The sequence below is a fragment of the Rhamphochromis sp. 'chilingali' genome (assembly GCF_963969265.1).
Source record: "Rhamphochromis sp. 'chilingali' genome assembly, chromosome: 3".
Lineage (NCBI taxonomy): Eukaryota > Metazoa > Chordata > Actinopteri > Cichliformes > Cichlidae > Rhamphochromis > Rhamphochromis sp. 'chilingali'.
Genome location: NC_137931.1, coordinates 30,221,415 through 30,243,202, shown reverse-complemented (window position 1 = coordinate 30,243,202; position 21,788 = coordinate 30,221,415). Strand labels below are relative to the sequence as shown.

The 21,788-nt window shown below is 38.8% G+C and overlaps 1 protein-coding gene across 1 annotated transcript in view; it reads right to left on the bottom strand.

Annotated features, from left to right (window-relative positions):
* Nucleotides 1–21,487, bottom strand: part of nlgn1 (neuroligin 1) — a 307,922-nt gene extending 286,435 nt beyond the window's left edge. Inside the window, exon 1 of the mRNA XM_080877174.1 lies at nt 21,368–21,487. The gene's annotated coding sequence lies outside the window, so the exon portion shown is untranslated. The remainder of the gene's footprint in view (nt 1–21,367) is intronic.
* Nucleotides 21,488–21,788: the final 301 nt, after the last annotated feature.

Sequence of the window (21,788 nt, the reverse complement as noted above, 5' to 3'; positions counted from 1 at the left end):
AATGCAAAATCTAAAGCAAAATCGTTATAGCCACAAGATTATATTTTTCTTAAGTACTCTCTTTGATTATAGTTGTCATTGTGATGACAGTCTTTACACTCTAGGCTTTTGTCTCCTCTCCTGGGTTCATTTTTGTCCTGCTGAAACGCAATTAGGTAAGTTCAAAGAAGAACTTGACAAAGAAAGAAAGAAATGACAAAAGCTGTCAAAGTTTACCTTGGGATGTGTTTGCTGTAACAACACAGAGTAACCCATTGAAATATGCAGGTTAGTTTCCTGATATGACTGGTGAGGTTACTTGTCATTTTTCAATTCAAGTAATCATTTATTTAGTTACTTTTTAAAATAACTTGTCCATTACTAATTACACTCTCTGCCTCTTCCCTTTCTAGCCATAAAATAAATAAATATATATTAAAAAGAAACTCATCCTGATGCCGTTCCATTTATGCAGCTGGTGAGAGGCAGATGACCAGTGTTATACACGAATGCATTTTATAGAGTGCATTGCTATTGCTAGTGAGGGTTCACACAATATAGCTGGCCCTACTGAAACCAGTTCATATGAAGATTTGAGCCCAGATTTAAGCCCTGTGTGAAAACAGCCTAAAGAGTTGGTTTCCCTCGGATAGCACATTTGACCCTAAAACTGAAAAAGTTTCTCGGATGAGAGGTGAAACGTCTTCAAGCAACTTAAAGAAGTCCAGACGCTTTTCTTTCCAAGGTCCTTAGACTACGATGACCTGGATGACTGAGAAACTTCACAGACATGAAGAAAATGTTTCAAATTTTATTCCCACTTGGTCTAAAAATAGATTTCAGCCACATTGGCAACAAAATTGAAATTACATTGACATTAAACTTCCAGCAGTTCTTACAGAACTCAAACACAATACAGTGGACAGAGTTTATGTCTTAGAAGTATTCCAATATAGCAACGACTCTGAGCCTTCATGGATCAAGCAATGCAGGGGTGTTTTTTTGGCTTCAACGCTATGATTGATTCAAACTAAGAAAATGTATACCATCCATAAAAATCTGAGACAAAAAAAAAATAGTCTCATAAGGAAACTCGGCTTTTTGATATAAAGTTTTCCCTTGTTACCGAATACAAAATTTTTAAAAGTATTTGCTTGAAATAAATATTCGTAAAAAACACGTTATTTGTGCCTATCCAAATACTGTATTCAGGTTCGGCTCCACCCTTAGTCTGTAGTTAGATCCCCTGTATTTTTTAAATTCAAAACGCTTCATATAATTCTATGTGTCAGTCTTACTGCACTTATTGCAGGACTTATTGCAGAACACTTCACTACAGATGGTGATTAATGTCCAAGAGTAGATAAAATTACTGGTTACCCATTTTATTTTCATAACTTCTGACAACGTCAATGAATACAGTTCATTTATTTCTTAAGATTATGGAACTGCCAGAACAGTTGTCAAAGAGGTGCATTATTGTTAATTTAAGTCTTTGCAGGGCCTTTTTTAATCTTAAGAAAGAAGATAAAATACAAACTTAATACTTTAATAAATTCACAGCAGTTTAAACGATGCAACATGCATTTCAATCCCCAACTGTTTTTCTATTAAATTATAACAATAGGTTATATATTATAAAACCAAGTCACTAGCATCCTGACATGCTTCAGAGCACACTGTCTGCAAAAATTAGGAAATAACTGCAATTGTTTTCACAGCAATTTCTCGTCGCGTTATCATTTACAATAACAAGTATAAATTACTGAAACAATGTAGAAAAATACTTTCTAGTGCAGTGATAAAATATTCAAAATATGAGACTGCTCAGAAAATGAAATAAATTAATATGAAAAATACAATTACCTCACTGGCTGAATATTTCACTTGTATTCCTGTAAAAAGTACAATTTCAGACTCAATAGCTGACTTAAAGACTTATAAACTATTTTCAGCCAGTCTGTATATTTTGAATATAAATGTTTTATTGGGCAGACGGAGTGCTTAAAGAATGCTGTTATAAAATGTCATAAATCTGTCACTTTCCTGTTATTTCTTTAATTCCCTCCATTTCCCCCTCTCTACTTTTGTGTTAATTTTCTTGTTGCTTCAGTTGAGTGGTGATTGAATGCCACCGGGTGTTCAGAGCAAATTTCACACGTGGTCGAGACCGGGTAACCAACTGGAAAATCCCTCTTCAATCTTCACCTCTCGTCTTCATTCCATTTCCTCTTCCTACTATCCTCCACTCACTCACATCTCTTCATTTCATAGCCATTTCTTTTTTATCCTCAGATTAATTTCCCCTCCCTTTCCTGCCTGCTCCTCTCCTTGATTTATTTCTATACATACTTGACCCTCTGCAGACCTGTTAATGTGGATACCAGCACATTATTCACTCTCTCTAATGTACATATGTATATGCTCTCTTATCTGTTATGCAACAGTCTTTTATCACGCTCTCATATTCCTATCTGCTATAAAATACACACAAAAACTGACATTAATATTGATAATTTTGTCTCTTTTCATCACTTTCTGCTGCACCATCTCATACATTTTTAGATATTTTCACTTATTAGTTTCTACTTAACAGTATGTGAGGACTCAGGGCTGTGTGTCGGACAGGGTCGTCTGCAGTACGGGGGCCCCACAGGGAACGGTTCTGGCTCCGTTCCTCTTCACCATCTACACTGCAGACTTCTCCCACAACTCCACCCAGTGCTTCCTGCAGAAGTTCTCTGATGACTCTGCAATAGTCGGCCTCATCACTGATGGGGACGACAAGGAGTACAGAGGACTGACTCAAGACTTTGTGGACTGGTGCCAGCTGAACTACCTCCAGATCAACGCCAGTAAAACCAAGGAGCTGGTGGTAGACTTCCGCAGGCACAAGCATTCTCCACTGCAACCACTGAACATCCAGGGTATGGACATTGAGGCTGTGGACAGCTACAGGTACCTTGGTGTTCATCTGAACAATAGACTGGACTGGACTCATAACTCAGACGCCCTCTACAGGAAAGGGCAGAGCAGGCTGTACCTGCTGCGGCGACTCAGGTCGTTTGGGGTGGAGGGCCCACTCCTGAAGACCTTCTATGACTCTGTGGTGGCTTCTGCTATCTTTTATGGTGTGGTCTGCTGGGGCGGCAGCATCTCTGCTGGGGACAGGAAGAGACTGAACAGGGTGATCCGAAGGGCCAGCTCTGTTCTAGGATGCCCTCTGGACCCAGTGGAGGTGGTGAGTGACAGGAGAATGGCGGCTAAGCTGTCATCCCTGTTGGACAACGTCTCCCACCCCATGCAGGAGACTGTGACAGCACTGAGCAGCTCCTTCAGTGGGAGACTGCGGCACCCACGGTGTGGGACGGAGAGATTTCGCAGGTCTTTCCTCCCCACTGCTGTCAGACTCCACAACAAAGACTTTAACTGAACAAACACACACATCCACACATGTGCAATAACACTAAGTGCAATAATCTTTTCTGGCATCGTTGTATTTTTACTCAGTTGTATATAGCATTCGTATTCTATTTTTATCTTATTGTATATTTTTATTCTATTTTATTCTACTGTATATAGTATATTATTTTATTCTATTCTGTACAGTTGTGTACTGTATTTATTCTTATTGTATTCTAATTTTTGCGTCATAACTTTTGCACTGTCCACTTCCTGCTGTGACAAAACAAATTTCCCACGTGTGGGACTAATAAAGGTTATCTTATCTTATCTTATCTTAACATGACCAGGTTTTGAAGTTGTGAGTCGTACATGGTTTATACTTTGGATTTCCCCTCTTATCATCTATATTCTCAAGCTTTTTCCACTCATTTCTGCTGCTACTTTGCCCTGCAGGGATCAATAAAGTTTTCCTCTTATCTGTTTGCACACTCTTAGCTCGTACTCTTCAATCCACTCCTACTTTTCATCCTCAACTCTCATTTTTTCACACCTTTAATAAGATCATCCAGCCTTCACCTCCTTTTTTCCCCACATATTTGCTCTTCTCTTCTGCAACTCTCTGAGACTTTGTTTTCTAACTTTTTCAATTTATGTCTTTATTCTTTTGTCTTTTATCCACATTTTAACTTCCTTTCTTTCTTTTTTGCTCTTTGCTTGTCCTCCCCTACTCCTCTACTTATCACTCCTCTTCCCGCTTCCATTTCAACTCCTCTGTTGTCTTCTTACTAATGTTCTTTCTTCCTTTTCCCAGTCTCTTTTTCATCACGTTCCTCCCTTTGCTCTCAATTTCCTCTTGGTCTCCTCCCTTAACCTCACCTCTTTACCTTCTCCTCATCCTTCCCTGCTCCTCATCCTTCACTTCATCTCTCCCAATTTCACCTCCTGGCCGGGGCAAAAGTGCTGTAGCTGCGTAACAAATCCCCACTGAATCCCCTCAGTCTAAGTCGCTGTTCTAATGAGCTCAGATCAGCCACGGCAGCCCGCAGCCACACTGCTGCCATTTCACTGACGCTCAGTGACAGCCATTAAAGTGGTGTGTGTCCGTGTGTGTGTATTACTCATGTCATGAGGACACAAATCTGTTTACACAGTCACATTGTGGGTACCTGCATCTCTCCTATGAACAAAAAACAACTGTAACATAAATCTTTAAATGAAGTAGGAAGACTCACATTAATGTTAGGGTTGGGTTAGGTTTATCTTAAGGTCATGAAATATGCATTTAAGTCAAGATAATGTCCTCTGAAGAGTAGCTGTATGACACATGTGCGTCTTGATGGTTGCACATACATATGTGTACCTGAAGGATGTTGTCTCAAGCTTAAAGGCCTTTACACACCAAGCAAGTTGTAATAAAATTACATGAAATTCTGAATTTTTCAGATGCAAACTGGTCTCTAAAGTATGTACATGTCATGTTTTTCCAAAAACGTGTCCTCAAAAGACACCCTGCAAAAAAGTGAAGTTAACATCAAGCATTATTGAGCTGGTCCTGATGTTCCTAAAAAAGAAAAGCAAGAAAGAAAAAAAGCAAGAGATTCTCGGTTCATCCAATTCTCAAGAGAAGACAACAGCAGAGAGAATTTGATGGTTGGATCCAGGAGTTGATGCTGTATCACAACAAATGTACTTTCACACATATTTCAGGATGTCAATGGGACAGTTTGAGCTATCGTTCAGTCAGTTGACTGACCTGGAATAGAATAGAATAGAATAGTGTTATTTTATCATTTCCATATCATTGTATATTCAGTACTGGTGAATGTTTTGTACTAGCATCGCACTTGTTGCCAAATACATTGGTCAGACTGGTAAAATGTGTTTATTCACATATAAAATGTGAAAAAATTAACTTAATCCAAAACAATCAATCTTGCAAATTCATTCATGGTGTCAGTTTGAATTAAAAATAGGTATGTCCAAAAAATATTTTAAACAGACAAAACTTTTGCACAAATTTTACGCGTCTGGTGTTTAAGGGCCTCAAAGCTGAAAAATTTAAATATTTAAACCAAAAACAACACATAAATGAAAATTAGGCTTACCAAGGCAAAAATAATAGCACAACTGTAAAATCAGTCACTGAAGAGCTACAGTTCAGGTCTAACACAGACAAATGCAACTGAAGCATCAATAAACAAAACAATGCCCGCCACGCAAATAGCTGCCACATATTAATGTCTACATATTGTAACGGCGGCCCGGCGAGGAAGGAGCGGCCAGCAGGTTCAGCGGGCATGTGGTGTGGAGGTTAGCCGGACAACTTGGAGGCCAGTTAGTTAAATAGAACAACAGGCTTTTATTTGGCGTTAACAGAACAACATACAAGCCTGGTCTCCATGGCTCCACACTATTCATACATACATGTGCCGAGGTTAGGTAGTCGCCAGCGCCAGCCCATTACAATGGTACGGTCTCTCTAAACAGATGCACGGAGAGCAGCATGCTCGGCTGTAATGGCTGCCACTGCACTCGCACTAGGAGACTCTCCAACTACTATAATAACGGGACGACACCCCATAGCGGTGCTACACCATAGTAAGGGTTGTTACAAGATGTATGTAGTAGTATGAGTTCTGTGGGTACACAATAATTGTACCTTATAAATATGTGTGAATAGGTGATTTGGGCTTGAAGTCTACAGCATTTTAAGTTGCTGATAAGAGTAGAAAAGCACAATTATTATATTATAACATTATAATGATTATTCCTTTCACCCCCCCACTCCCACTTTAACACAGGAAAGCAACTGATCCAATCTAACCTACTTGTTAACCTTTCATTGTGTTGCAGGTCAATAAGAATTGATAACATCACAAACGTGATTATCTAAACTTTTAATTTCCTCTGAGCTGGAGATTTGACATTTGTCAGTTTTGCAGCCTTCTCCCTGTTAAATACATCATCCTAGGTCCACATACCAAAGTAAGATAGTTAAGCCAAAGAGCTGTGCTGACCGCTTTATGATTTACATTAAGTAGTTTTAATTTGGAATGACAGTAGACTGACTTTTGTACTTTTTTTTGGAACTGCTTGTATTTTTCTAAAGAGATATCAGGCTGCTCACCAACTATTATATAAAAAGGTTCAGTACATGTGAAGATTTTCAGAATTTACCTGCATATTTTTACACTACATTATCATGCATTGGTTTTACTAGCCTGGCCCACTGGAGATCAGATCAGGCTGTAAGCAGTTCATGGATTAAAAACCATTTATTAGAGAAAAGTCAAGAAGAAGAAAAGCAAAGAAGGGAAATTGATATCCAATTAAACTTACGTTCATCTCCCCGGTCTCTGCAATCCAATTTCCAACATTATAACAGTCCAATTCACAAATCTCATTTACTTTGTGTTTGTTTCTCTTATCAGACCACAGATGAGTATTTGATAATGCCTCATAAATACTGAAATATGTTCACCAGCAGTCATGCTGAATAAATTCAGTGTTTTAGAAATTGTTACAAAATAAAAATATAGGCTAGTGACAGGAGCTGCACTACCGGATCTTTTTGTCATCCCTCTAACTGTTATCTACTCCAACCAATGGCATGGTTTAGTAACTCCAATACTTGAAAAGAGCTATAAATAACTGAGCTCTATCAAGAATGTGTTGTGCCGAAGGACTCATTAAATAAATAAAGATTCAGAATGGATTAATTTGGAGAATATTTGCAGAAGATGATAATTGAAACCATAACCGTGGCAAAGACTTTAACCCTTTTTGTTGTTTATAAAAGAAAGGTCAAGCTGCGCAAACACCTCACTGAATTTTCCTACTCTTGTATTATTTATTTGTTTGTTTTTGAATTGTATTCCCCTTAATTATATATCCCGTTTAGGAAGAGACATGGTCCGTCCTGCCAAAATTAGATGAAATTCTGATCCACCGTGCAATACCATTGAGAAACTGGCTGGCAATGCCTTGATTTGTCATCATATCAGTGATTCTAAACACACTTAGTAAAAAGGATACAACTGAACAGATAAAGGAACACTTTTAGTCATGAATTAGCTTCCCAGAGTCTGGTCCTCAATTGAAGCGCTGAGGCACCTAACATCCAAAAAAGTGCTTTGAATGTTCAGAGAACATTTCCTGAAGATTAATTAAAGAAATTCTAAGAACGCTTGAATATGAGAGTTTAGGTTATATAGAAATATTTACATTTAAGCTTGTTTGACATATACAAGCGTATACCCTGTTCCTGTAGTCGTTTGCACATTCTTCAATAAATCACTGCACCCATTTCCCAATAAAATATAAAGAAATGAGGGGTATCTCATGACTTTTTCAAAGTACTGTTCATAAATGTTCTTCTACATCAACATTTTGCGCATGATATAAATCTCCAGATTTGTGACTGGAGAATTGTTTTTTCAACCCCCAAAGTGCTGCTCTGCAAAAGAATGATTTGAGTAGCATACGCCAGCTTTCTTTTTCAATAAACACACTGTCAATTAAAATTGCTGAATGTCAGTCTGCTTAGATTATCTGTAAGGTGCTAGTGGAGTTTTTGTCATTTGCATATTTCACTCGTTCGTCACATCACTCGAAGTCTGCCTTCAAATTGCGTTGGTAAATAGGGCTGAGATGTTGCCAAGTTAATTGCTTATAACCCACTTGATTGCCTGTTGCTCGCTGACTAAATGACAAAAAATCAGAGATGTATATGGAGTACAAAATTAAAGGAAGTACATAGATGGATTTTTTTAAAACCCACCCCTGGTCAAAGCAGTGACACCTAACCACAGTAAGATAATGCATTGACAGATTGCCTTTAATAAAGTAGAGTCAGCATGTGGAGGCAGCCAGTAGGTGTAGTGATTATCTGAGAGGGCAGTCGGGGGAAAACTAAGGGCCAATCATTTTATCCTGGCTTGTCACCACACAGAACATAGTGTTATTTTAAAGAGAGGCAGAGAGAGCAAGAGAACAGATCAAGGGGGGGGGGGAGTGAGAGAGAAGCATAGGGCTCACAGGAGACTTATGGCTTAGTCAGTCATTCAGCTAAACACTCCATCAGCCTATGCTTTAGTCAGTCTCATCCATATCCACCTTCTATTTTCCATCGTCCATCCATCCATCTCTCCTCTAGCTGCTCTTGTGTGATAAATCCTCACAACATCACAGCATTTTAGCCATCCCTCTATCCCTTTGTCTGTCCTATTTTAAGCATCTCATCTCACCTATGTATGTGGCAACCACACACACAGGTGCACACACATCAGGGATTGTGGAAGGGATTTATTGAAGAGGTGCTTATGACTATTTGAGGGATGTGCTTAGCTTGCGGGAGAGATTCAACTTCTCAGTGGTCTGAGAGAACTAGTCACTTTAAAAATTATGATGCCTGTATGTACAACCAAGCGTGTGTGAAAGATATTGAATCTGGTGCTGGTGATTTGCACTCTGGGTTTTAATTTTTCAGAATATACGGTACATGATTACAATAATATGGACATTTTACAAATATAGTTTATAAAGACGGCTAGGCAGGCCAAGAGAAAGGAGAAAGCACGAGCAGCACAGCTACCTCTGTGACAACAGAATACTGAACTACGCTTCAGTTTTTCAGCTACTGTATCCTTATTATGCATGATGCTGTAGAATCAAGGACACCATGGACATGTTCTCATAGTTTTCATGTAGATTTCGCAGTCTTTCCTCAGCTGTTTAGCCCAAAATATGAAATACAGCGCTCGTACTAGCTAGAAAAATCTTAATTCCACAGGTCGCTTTTGCAACTACACTTCATAGTATTTTTTTGTTATACATATTTTTACATATTTCAGAATATTTACCATTCTTTATATTTTTAAATATTTTCATTATGTGTTAGCTAACTGCAATAAAATGTCCTTATTTTTACACTTGCTGTATTGATCTTATCTCTCAATCTCACTGTCAGATGAGAAAACTGGTACTGGGTAATTATTACAGCATTTCTCAAGATATTTTAAGACAATAATTGCAACATTTGCAGCAATTAGCATTTACATTTTTTATAAAACCTCTGAATAAATCTACGCTATAGGTAAGACTGGGGAAATATCACGGAAGACTATAAGCAGACAACTTTCTACTTCTCTGCTTTGAGTTTGATACTCTACACTTAAATGTCCATTCTCTTATCTTTCATTATTGGCACTGGACAGAAATGCTGAAATCATGATGGATACTGTGCTGGTTTCATATAAAAAAAAACCTAGCCTGCTGACTGTCGTGTCTCGAGGCAGCCTACTCGTGAACAAGGCTGACTGGCTGTTGTTCAGGCTGTTGACTAGGGAATGTAGCCTGTGTGCTGGCCTGTCAGTCTGGATCAGTGTGCTGTGTGCCCTTGGCTCCCACGAACAGAGTTAAACTCCAGCACAGAGCCTAGGGCACTTCGCACACACGGTCCACGCAAGCACACACAAAAAAATACACACATGCTAGCCTACGGAACAGTAAGGTATAGGAGTACTGAGAGGATGTGTCCATGTGTTCACCATGTTCGACTTCTCTTCCTTTCTTTACCTTCTCATCAAACAGCTTTCATTGCCCCCCCCTTTCTTTCTACTCACATTAGAAAATGTTGTCACATGCTCAATCTACTCTGATAAAATCAACTAAACCCTTTCCCCTCTCCACTTCAGGAAACACCCTGTTCTCCAAGAAATAAATGAAAATGCCTAGGATTGTAAAGTGGCATGTAATCTGTTAAATACATTGTATATCCATGTATTTATGATATACTATAAAGAGATGGCTTGCGGTAAGGCTTACAGATTTTGGATTGTAATGCGCTCCCTAAACAAGACTTTGTTTTATATATCATTTGAACTACAGGAATTTCAAGAAGAATTTTACTGGGATTGTTTTGCTGGGCACATAATTTTAACATATTAAAACATGTTACCACCAAGCAATGAAGTATTAATAGTAATTGGTCATTTCAAGTATTTCTGTGAGACAAAGGCAGGATGTATAAAACCTGAAAGAACTTTTGCAGAACTGATGTATGTTTCAGATGGAGGGTTAGCGATGTTTTCTAGAGCAGGTCAAGGCCCACATGTTGAAGTGTAGGAAAGCTTAAATAACAAAGCTTACATTTCTTGTATTTTGTGGACTTTTGTTGTAAGTTTACACAATTACTTATACTATTTTGTGAAATTCACCCTTCAAAGTATTCACTGCAAATTTACTGTGTGCTTCATTTCATTGGTTATTTTTTTTTTGTTCTTTGTAACTTTGTCAATGTGCTGCCATAAGTAGCTCGATCCATTCATACTAATGTTGAGACTGCCCGGTGAACTAACAGTTTTTCCATTTTTCATCTGTTTACAATTTCAGAAGGAATCAAAAACATTTTCATGTCCTCTCTGGTCAGGTGTTTTGCACACCTTAGATGTCATCTTTATCGCAGCAACAGTTATATATAAATTAGATGCAAATTATGAAATAGTGACGCGTCAACATCCATTCATGTAGACAATGTGAGTGGAGAAAACACTTTTGTATGTCTATGAAATTAAGTGTGTATATGTGCTTGGATTTATAGAATTTGAAGATCATCCAGTATGATGTTAGAGCGATGTTCTGATTAGAAACCTTCAATGTTACACACATACCACCCACACAAATGCTGCTGCAGACCATGCACATCCTTCATGGCAGTGGTATTCCCTGAAGGCAGCGGCCTCTTACAGCAGTCCAATGTGCCCTGCCAAACACACACACACACACACACACAGCCTAATAACCTTACATGAATTATGTGTGCATTAAGCATTCATCGGCCTGCATTGTATTCAATTCAGTCACCTAGACAGAGAATAATCAATGTGTGGAAATTTTCTCTCGGTCACAAAGTCTAACAGTAGGCGTCCATACTAAGCGGCTTGGTGCCATGAGTACCACAGCAGGGATAAAATGGAAAGTGACCGGTGTTATCTGTGTGGGTGGTGGAAGAGCTGAGTTCTCCCTACTCTGTTTGCTTCACCTGGCAGACATGTTTTGCGTGGTTGCAGGGGGTTGGGGTCAATGGGGAAAGCAGTAGGTTGGCGTGAAACTGGCTTTCCTCACCACCACACTGGCTCAGCGTGAGATGTATCCCTTCAGGACAGAGGCACAGGCAAGTACAGGCTGCCTCCTGAAAGCTTTCACACACACACGCACACACACACACACACATTCAACTTAAAGCACAATCACACATAAAAGGACACACAATTATGCACCCAAATCACAAGGAACCTGTGCAGGTTAGATCATTATACCTCATTCCTAACCTTTTACATTCACCCTCCCCAGTATCCATTACCTCTCTTAATCACTCGACTCATCTTTCCAACCTGTGTTACACTTGGTGAGAGTTCAAGTCTACTTCAAAGACATAATTACTGTAGCCAGTTAGTTTGAGGAGCACATTTGAAAAACCTTCCTCTCTCGAGTCCCTGAGGTTCCACAGAGACCCTTAAGGAGCTGGTTGCTGTTAACAGATGACCACCTGCCATAACATCTCCACTGCCATTGGTAGGCGAATGTGTGTGTGTGTGTGTGTGTGTGTGTGTGTGTGTGTGTGTGTGTGTGTGTGTGTGTGTGTGTGTGTGTGTGTGTGTGTGTGTGTGTGTGTGTGTGTGTGTCTGAGAAGAGAAGAGAAGAGAAGAGAAGAGAAGAGAAGAGAAGAGAAGAGAAGAGAAGAGAAGAGAAGAGAAGAGAAGACTTCAGTAGCTTTGTCTCTTGGAAGTACAGCTATCCATTAACGTTGCTCCACTTCTACTGTTGTTTCTCTACAAACCTCTAGTCTGAGTAATGCATGCCTGCACATAGGCACACTCATGCACATACAAAGACACACTCCCTGGCCATGTAACAGCCTTAACCTTAACAGCCCTATCAGCCTGCCAGCACAGTCTGTTCTTTTCAGCTTCATCCTCAGGTGAGCTTTCAGCTAATACAAATGTGTGAAAGGACTTGAAGACTCTAAAAGTGACACCCTCTGGGGCAAATGTAAGACAAAAAAGAGCAAAGCCATCATCTCATAATTCATCAACTTGGCTTCACATCAACACTATGGAAATAGTTTATTTATTTTTCAAGAAGTCCTGGAGGATACTGTGTCGAGTCTTTCAAGCTGCTTGCACTGTAGCATAAAAAAGTATTATTCAGCACTTGCAGATAATTCAGCAGGGACTGTCACAGTTATTAAATCTGGGAGAAAAAAAATTATGTAAACACAGCCAATGATTATCGGCTTTCACCACAGCGTCTGTACGAAGTCATTTCAGAATGCTAGCAAAAGGCTCTCATAACCTAAGAGCAAGGGCCAGGGCAGAGTGACGAAAAGCTAATCGTGAGCACTAAATGACAGTTCAGTGGGTCACTTTGCATAAAACCGTGTGCCTGTGCGACGCAGAATTGTTTTGTTAATGGTCACACCTGTTGACATGCAGTTGGATTATCCTGTAGCAGACCATTCAAAGATAATATGACCACTGATAACCCAGATAAGATGGGTGTCAACTAGGGCTGAGCAATAATATGATAAAGATAACTACCGCTAATAACTAAAAACCTTTCCTCAGTTGTAATATGAGTCATGGTCAATGTGAAATGGACAGAATTCATCTCATCCATGTTTTGACAGACAATTTAAAAGGGCAGTAACAATAAGAATAGCTTCCTGCCAAACCAATCATGTGGTTGGAACAGACTTGGAGTCACGTCAGATTAGATTGACACACATGGCGTAGGAAGAGCAGCCGGCAGCAGCACATGTGCAGGTGCATGGGCTACTCCAGACGTACGCACTAGTATGTTAGCAATGTGAGGAAGGTAAAAGATGATGGCAAATGTGAAGACAATGGAAAACTTGAACAACAGACATGACACCCTGAGGGACACAGACCCAGGCTATTTAAAGTCCAACAAAGAAGCAGAGTGACATATACTGCAAACTGTGTCAAAAGCACGTTCCCCCAAAGGCAGATAACACCACAAATTCTTTTTATGCTTCTGAAGCAGTGCCATCCTCGCACGGTGCACAGTTGACTGTTTACTTGCACAATGCAATGCACAATGCAAGACTTCACAGTTCCAAACACTTATGTACCATACCTTACAACAAAAAATAAAGAAAGACACTGATGTCATAATACAATAGCATACCTTATTGTAAAATACACGATATCAACAAGAGCAGTCAAAAAATGTTCAGTTTAAGCAGCAGATGAAAGTACTGACTCTTGTTACCAAAAACATTTCTCAGTCAAATGGTAGTTTCCAGTGTATAAACAGATTATAGAGCCAAACAACTGTCACACTATCACTTAGGAATGGTCAAGTTACACACTTGGTCCATCAGCTGTATGAGCATCAATGTCCACTTTATTGAGGCAGTACTGCACTTCTTTTTTTTTTCTTTAAAAAAACTTTTTTTAAAGTTTATTTATTGTTAGCAATGTAGCACAGCTGAGTTAATACGTGATTTTTTATGTTCTCCTTTGATTGCATCTATTTATATCTGGATTTTTTTTCCCCAATAATTGAAAACAGCCTGAATATGAGTTTATCTATATATATACAGTATATTTACAGTATATTATATAACTACACTGTTCATGAGCAAGTATATTTTTTTCAGATGTTTTTGGATCCATATCTACATCTACATTTATTTACTGGCCAAAGAATTTAGTTGACACTGTAACTCCAGAAGCTTTTACTGTTTCAGAATTAAGATTTTACTTTCACATATGTATGTATACCATTGCATAGAGTTGCAGACAGACACCCACTCCACTCACTGGCAGATAAACCGTTGATGTTCAGAACACCTTACAACATTTTATGAGCGATATCAAGATATCAGTAAAGCTCCCATTTCAACAAGAACAATTACATTTTAATGAACGGTTATCATAAACGTTATCGCAACTGGCAAATATATTAATATTAGCTGTTTAACTGTTCGCGACCAATAACCAACAGCAAAATCAGCCATCTGTAATCAGGTAAGGTAGTGGCTAGGAGCGATGTCTAATTAATGAAACAACAATGCCAATGTTGGCGTGAGACAGGAAATGTTATCAGGGGTGTTATCAGTGTAATGTTAATTGACAGTGTTCATTTAACAAGATAACGAAAATATTTAAGTCTAAACAGTGTTTGTCTTAAAATGTAAACTTTTAACTAAACTCCCATTTTTTTGTGTTTTTCAGAAAACATGAGCTCTGACCTAGACCTTGAAATCAATGTCACCTGGGCCTTGGCTCAAACAAGATTTTAAGGAGTTGTTCCTATGGTATCAATTTGACAAACCTAGGTGACTTCCTTCTTGAGTTATCGCATCCATAACATTTTTAGTAAACTTGACTTCTGCCTTTGACCTTTATGTCGCTGAGATTCAAGCTCGTCTGAGATGTTTAATAGCTGCACGTATGGTATCGTTTTCAAAATCCTAAATCGACTGATTCTCAAGTTATTACATTCACAAATTTGGGTGTCCACACCGCTCCTCTGCTCGTCTGTCCCACAGGGTAATAACAGTACCCCATCAGCCTTTTACAACTGAGGGGTAAAAATCTATTGAGTGTCAAGTATTTACCTGGGTGTCCATACTAAATTTAAAATGATAATATATTCTAATCTGCAGATTATTAATCTATTAAAGAAAGTCATGACTGGAAAGGCATGACGTTTTCTCATAATTTGAAGAAATGACAAACTATGTTCCATTTACCTAACTCATCTAATGTAAGACTAGGCAACAGGACACAGACTTGTAACAGCTCTTGTTATGTTATAAAGGTATGGATTTATTTCCATTTCACTTGTTGTCTAAATAACTTTCATCTTAATATTACAGCTTTTATCTGACCAACATAATTTAACTAGGCATTACCAGCTCCACACTGATAATCACAGGGAGCTTAAAACCTCGGTAAAAAATTGTGAATGTTTAAATCACAATTTTAGACTGTTTATAAAATTGTTACACTGCTACATTCTACTTACTACACAATACATAGCTATTCAGTTCTGACTGTTACTCTTGGCACAAATAATTCTTGTTTTGAAGAACAATTTAGTTTGAATGGGATTTCTAGGGACACTGGGTATACAGTAACAAGAAGCACTTGTTTACAAAGAAAAACCTCCCAGAAAAGCAAAAGAAGGCTACAGTAGAATGCTGCTGCATTGAGCCATCCCCCACACACCACCCCTCAGCTCAACATCACTAAACCAGTGAGTAACAAATGAAAATGCCGGTTTACTCGTTTCAGACTTTCTAATCTCAAAACAAATGTTTTAGTACAGATAAGCTCAGAGAAACATAAAACAGAGTACTCGCTTTCAACCACTGCATACAGCTACCAAACAAATCCTGACATATTACATTCATCATTTTAATAATGCAGTAACATTAGACAAGTAGTTGCAACATGTTCACAATATAGTAGCTAGCAGTTTGTTTCTCACTTGGAAGCACATCCAGTTGGAAGATATTTGGCTCTCTGTTTCAATATTTAATTTGCAGTTTGAGTTGGATTCCCACAGTTAATCCCACAGTTTGGTTTCCAACATCGGGCTGTTTCTTTTTAAGACTATTATTATGGTTTCCTAACTGCTATACTCTTCAAAAGTAGTGTTAAGTGTAGGATGATGGTTTTGTGGCAAAAGCAAAACACTTTATTGTCTGTATCACAATGACATTTATATTTTCTACACCTGTTCAGCTCGTTCAGCTGGGCTCACACAGCAAAGAAAGCAAGAAAAAGAGTTCACCAATGTGCCTATATAGACCTTTCTGTCAAATGAATGTTTTGTCCCTGCCCATTATTATTCGAGGGTTCTCCTTACTGACAAAATCAGAGAAAGGTAGAGTATAGCATATACTTAAATTTAATGCTATGGTATCTTCGCACAGTCCATTGTTGCATATCAGCGCGTTAATCACCATTTATACCAGAAATTCTCATTAAAGCAGTGACTCATTTTGGCCAGACTGAGAATAAAAATAATTATTTCAATTCTGCTTCAGTTTTTTTTTGCATGCTGGCTTCTTACACAGAAATGTAGATGGGTGTGAAGTCATATGGTGATTCAGTTATTTGACACGTTCAACAAATGTCACCCTGCAACACTACTTCCTGCAAATCATGTGACTGGTAGGAAGTCATGTTGCGTTCTACTGAACATTATATGTGCATTACATATAGCTTTTAATGAAACTGACTGTAAAGGTGGTCACATTAAAAAACTACTTGATGTAAAAATGAATAGACATATTTGTTATTTGTCCTCTAACTGCTATTTATTACATTTTTCTGACATTTTTCTTGCATAAACCTCACAAATTGCAAGGAAGAAGTGGCCATGTAGATGTGGTTCATCTCTATCTGGTTTTGGTGGAGTTTCAAGTACTAGAAATGAGTGTAAATGAGCTAGAGTTCATTTGAGTCCATTTTGACCTATCTAGAGGCTAGCTCTCAGTGTCTTAAAAATCCCCTACATTACAGGAAGCACTGCCTGAAACGTCTGGGGAAAAAAAGAACAACATCAAGTTTATATCGTTTTTTCACATCTAAAGTAAAAAAGCATGTTGTGTGTATTAGAAAAAAAATGTAATATAATGTACATTTTTATTTTGTTTATTAAAATTTTAAGGGTGACCCAGCGTGCACGTAACCAAGACCTTCTTAATCCCAGTTCACCGGTTACTCATGTGAACTCTGGCTCTTCACATTCTCTTTTAATGAAAAGGCTCTTGTGTAATCATTGTTTTTTGATGTCAAGAGGAAAAAAGTGTTTAATATCTGAACTACGAGGTGTGTGCAACAGTGGACAGCACATAATTTCTGACACCAGCAGACAAGCATTCAACTCTTATGTATGAATATTTTTTATTTATTTATAGATTTTACTTCTGTATGCAAATGTACCTTTTTATTACAATTTGATTAAGGTTTAAAGTGTGTGGTGAATTTAAGGTTAAATTATATCCTTTAACAAGGTAAAAGACAAACCTTGACGAATTTCTCAGACATTTCCTTAGTTATTACAGTTTCTTGTCACATGACATAAGTAGGACAGTAGAGTACATAGTCTCACATAATGGGGGACTCTTGTTGACTCTCTTAGATTTTGCACAACATGATAATACATTATCAGTGCAGGACATTATGATAGTTCAACTATATAGAAAAATATAGCTATTGGACCACACCTATTATTTTTTTAATTCGGGCTTTTTCAGTCCTACTAGGTGTGCACCTAGCTATGCAGTCTACCTTTACAAACAAGAATGAGTCACAATAAAGAACTCACTGAGTTCGATTGTAGTATTGTAAAAGGGTGCCACTGTTGCAACAGGTCATTTTGTGAAATCTGCTCCTAGTTATTCCACATTCAACTGTAACTTCTGGATTACAGCATGCACATATGACTAACCAATGGTTCCAACATTAAGAAGAGAAGTGGCAATACATGGTGCAGATGACAAGTTTGCAGTTAAAAGGTACTTCAACAAATCTGGGTCCTCCTGAGACCTCCTGTGCAATTCTGTGCTACAGACAAGGTTCTCCAACTCTTTAAACAAAAATTGGACTCCTGAGATGTTACAAGGCTCAATTGTCTTCTCACTCCATTGCGCCGTTTTCAGCAGCACCTGCCATAAACAAGGTTCCCACAAAGAAGTCGCACAAAACAGTATTCTGTTTTGCTGCACACCATGTTTATCCCCTCGGCCATCCCTGGTGCACCTTCGTGTCTACTTCATTTGAGCAGGAACAGCTTGCTCCATCTCAGAATATTTTATAGGGATGGGTCTGTTGGTGGAATTGTGACTCTCTGGCTCCATTCATATATCATGTCAATGTGTAAATGATCACTTCTGATGAGTTTCACATTTTGATACATCCTGTCTGTACCTTCTGTTTTTAAGCATGCAGACTGACTGTTTTATTTCACAATCCATGCAATTAATAAATTCAAAAAGATAAAAGAAGCGACATGAGCTTCAGCACGTCCTAGAGCCCAGGAGCTTCCAAATGTTGAAGCAGAATCTCAGCATCAAACTATTAAAGCCAGAGAAGAGGAATTATAGTTTATACTCTTACTCCTACTGTTCATAGGTTCCCCACAAACGTAAAAGTGTTTTGTAGCTGTAATAAACACAGCATGTAGTGGTGTTTTGCATGAGTGGATAACCTTGATATGTGTCTGTTTATGTTTCCCCCCTACTTTACTTTGGGTTGATTTGGTTTATTTAATAAAAAAAAATAATAACTAACTGAATCTCTATTCTTGTATATCGTGGCCTGGATCTGTAAGCACCAACAACTTGCAAATGTAAACTTGAACCACTTTTATCTTAAATATTAAAGACAAATTAGCTCAGTGAAAATCCCTGTGCCCTCTCTGTAGCTCTGTCAATACTTAATTTATTTTGTGCTGTCTCAGGAAAGAAAGACGCATATTTAAAATCCTCTAATTGTTTCTTCATCGCCACGATTCGAGTGTAATTAGATCTTAAAATATGGTACATTCAGCAGTGTTTCTATACCACTGATTCAACAATACATAATCTTCACTTTACCACTTAAAACCCTTAGATAGGTCCCGTTTCCATATGACCAATTTAAAAAAGTGGTTAGTAGTAAGTCATGGCTTGTCCGTTTATTAGTAACAACACAGATATGAGTAGAATAACCAGTGCTCTCGTGTCTGGGGAGAAAGAAAATATCTCAAGAATGCTGGTAAATTGTTAAGAAGGAACAGGCTGGAGTTTATATTCAGCTCAGATCAGTGTTCATAGTGTTACATTTGGAGGATTATTCACAAGGACCAAACCCAGTGGCACAAAAACAGTTTAAAGTAGAACTTCCCTGCTTTACACAAGAGAAACTTCCAAAAGAAATAAATAAAAACGTAAAAACAAATAAATAAAAACCGAGTGGAGAGTGAGGTGAAACAACAGGACCACAGCATGAGTCACCAACAAATCTATAATTTACAAACTAGCTCCCTGCCATGCACAGAACTGGTATATGAGAAGGAAAGTAGAAAAATGTTGGTTAAAAAGGATAGAGGTGTGTGATGAGCAAAAAGAAGATCACACTGATGAGTGGCGAATGGACATTTTCTTTCAGGGCTAAGCTATGTAGATCAGATCCCCTGAGACACAGAGGTATGAACTGACTGCCCCCTACCTCCATCCAAATCACACATACAAACACATCCACAGCAAACACAGCAATGCGAAACTTCATTAAAAAGGTCATCTGCAGATCATGTCATCATCAACTACTGCCAGGAACAGTGTTCCGCTCACATGATTGCCCTCCTTTCACTCTTCATCCACATCTCATTACTAGATGAATGAAACAGTTTAGCCTTGAGATTTCTTATACTATGCGTTCCGTGTTTATTCCAGAATGTCATTATGAGTTATGCCATGTCTTTCTTTTAATTTAATCAAGTGGGCCCTAAGGTGCTTTAATTACATACTGTGGTAATTTGGGGTAGGTGGTAGTGGCATATGTAGTCCGGGGAATCCGCATTCCCTAGTTTAGTTACTAGATCTTTGGAAATCTCAACAAATGCATTAGTATCTTGATCTGCTGTGCTGCCTTTGAACAGTAGCCTATTTGAAGCAAATACATAAATATGCATGATTGTCCAGCCTTGATTGGGATCTTCGGGGCATTTGAAAAGATGCTCTAATAGCTCAAGAAGTGCAGACATTTCTGTACCTGAGCTCTTTCTCACCATCTCAAAAGGTACCTGATCTGGGCTGAACTTAAAGGGGTGTAAGGGTAACGGGGTAAGGGGTAATGCCATTAAATATTGTATCTGACCGGAGTACATCGAAGCATCCACGCGTCCTTTTTTGCTGCATTTGTGTGTGTGTGTGTGTGTGTGTGTGTGTGTGTGTGTGTGTGTGTGTGTGTGTGTGTGTGTGTGTGTGTGTGTGTGAATGAGACAAGTCGCTGAGGCGTGCACACACAAATACCGCATTCATCCAGTTTTATATGATGATGGTGGTGCCCCCGCAGCGGCCAACGGGCGCAACTTTCCTCCTCCTCCTGGATCGAGGAGAGGATAGAGAGACTCCATTCAACACACACACACACACACACACACACACACACACACACACACACACACACACACACACACTTTATGAATCTCCCTCCATCCTGACCCTCAGCAATCAGCCTGAGAGGAGGTTTGCATTCATTTGATTGCCAAGAGAAAACGAAGACAAATTTCGATAAATGTTAAGTATCAGCTGCACACCAAACACATTGCCTCAAATGTTTAATGCTGACAATTTTTTTAAAATATTTTCTCTTTCATTAACAGAAGCTCCTCCTGAACAGTGACAGAAATGCACGCTCACAAACAGTCTGCAGGTGGTAAGCGATCGACCGACGGTAACGAATATCAGCTATATGTCCTATTTCAAAAGCAAGTCAGTATTTTTACGAAAAACAAGAATCACTGAGCCTTTTTCACCTAAAGGTTTCTTTTCTAAAGCAAGTATTTTGCGCAGCTTGGTCGGCGAGAGTGCGCAGCTCTGTGCGTTCATGCGCTTGGAACGGAGTGAGAGAGTCAAAAGTGGCAGACAGAAGAAGACGAGATGCTGCTTTCTGCTGTGCACGGGACGCTCATCAAGGCGCAGATCCTCCCATGACTTACATCTTAGACTAAGAAGAAACAGGGTCATTTGGAGATGTTTAATGCTATTCGTTATTTCAACCACATAAACTTGTCCTCGACCACATCTTGTAAATAATTCTGCAGTGTAAATCATGAAGTCAAAAAAACAAAAAAACAAAATCAACCCACTGCATCACAGTTGCTGATTCTACCGGTGAATTCTCAAAGCCCACAGAAACCCGACAGTGCTCAGAGTTAAGTATGAGCGTGTGTTTACCGTTAAGAAACGATCCCATGCGCTGTTTTTTCCACCTCAGACAATATTCCTCTGTGCCTTAAGTCCCGTTAGGTTAAGGTCCAGTCCTTCCAAAAGCCACATAGTACCCCTGAAAAAATCCCGACGCTCAAGCGTTGGAAATAAGCCTTGGAAATAAGACTGGCGCACTTTTCACTCCAGAGGGTAGAAACTCGGGTTAAATGCGGTCCAACATTTACACACGGGCAGAAAGAAATTAAGGAAACCCTTTTAGTCCAAAACAAGTGCTCCGTTAATCCAAAATGGGTTTTTTTATTCACAACTATAAAATTCTCCTGTGACAGAAGAAACCATTACGCTCCGGGTCTTTTGACGCGAATCGGTCTACATGTTAATGACGGTCACGTTAGAGAAAAAGAAAGAACAGTGGGATTTTTTTCCC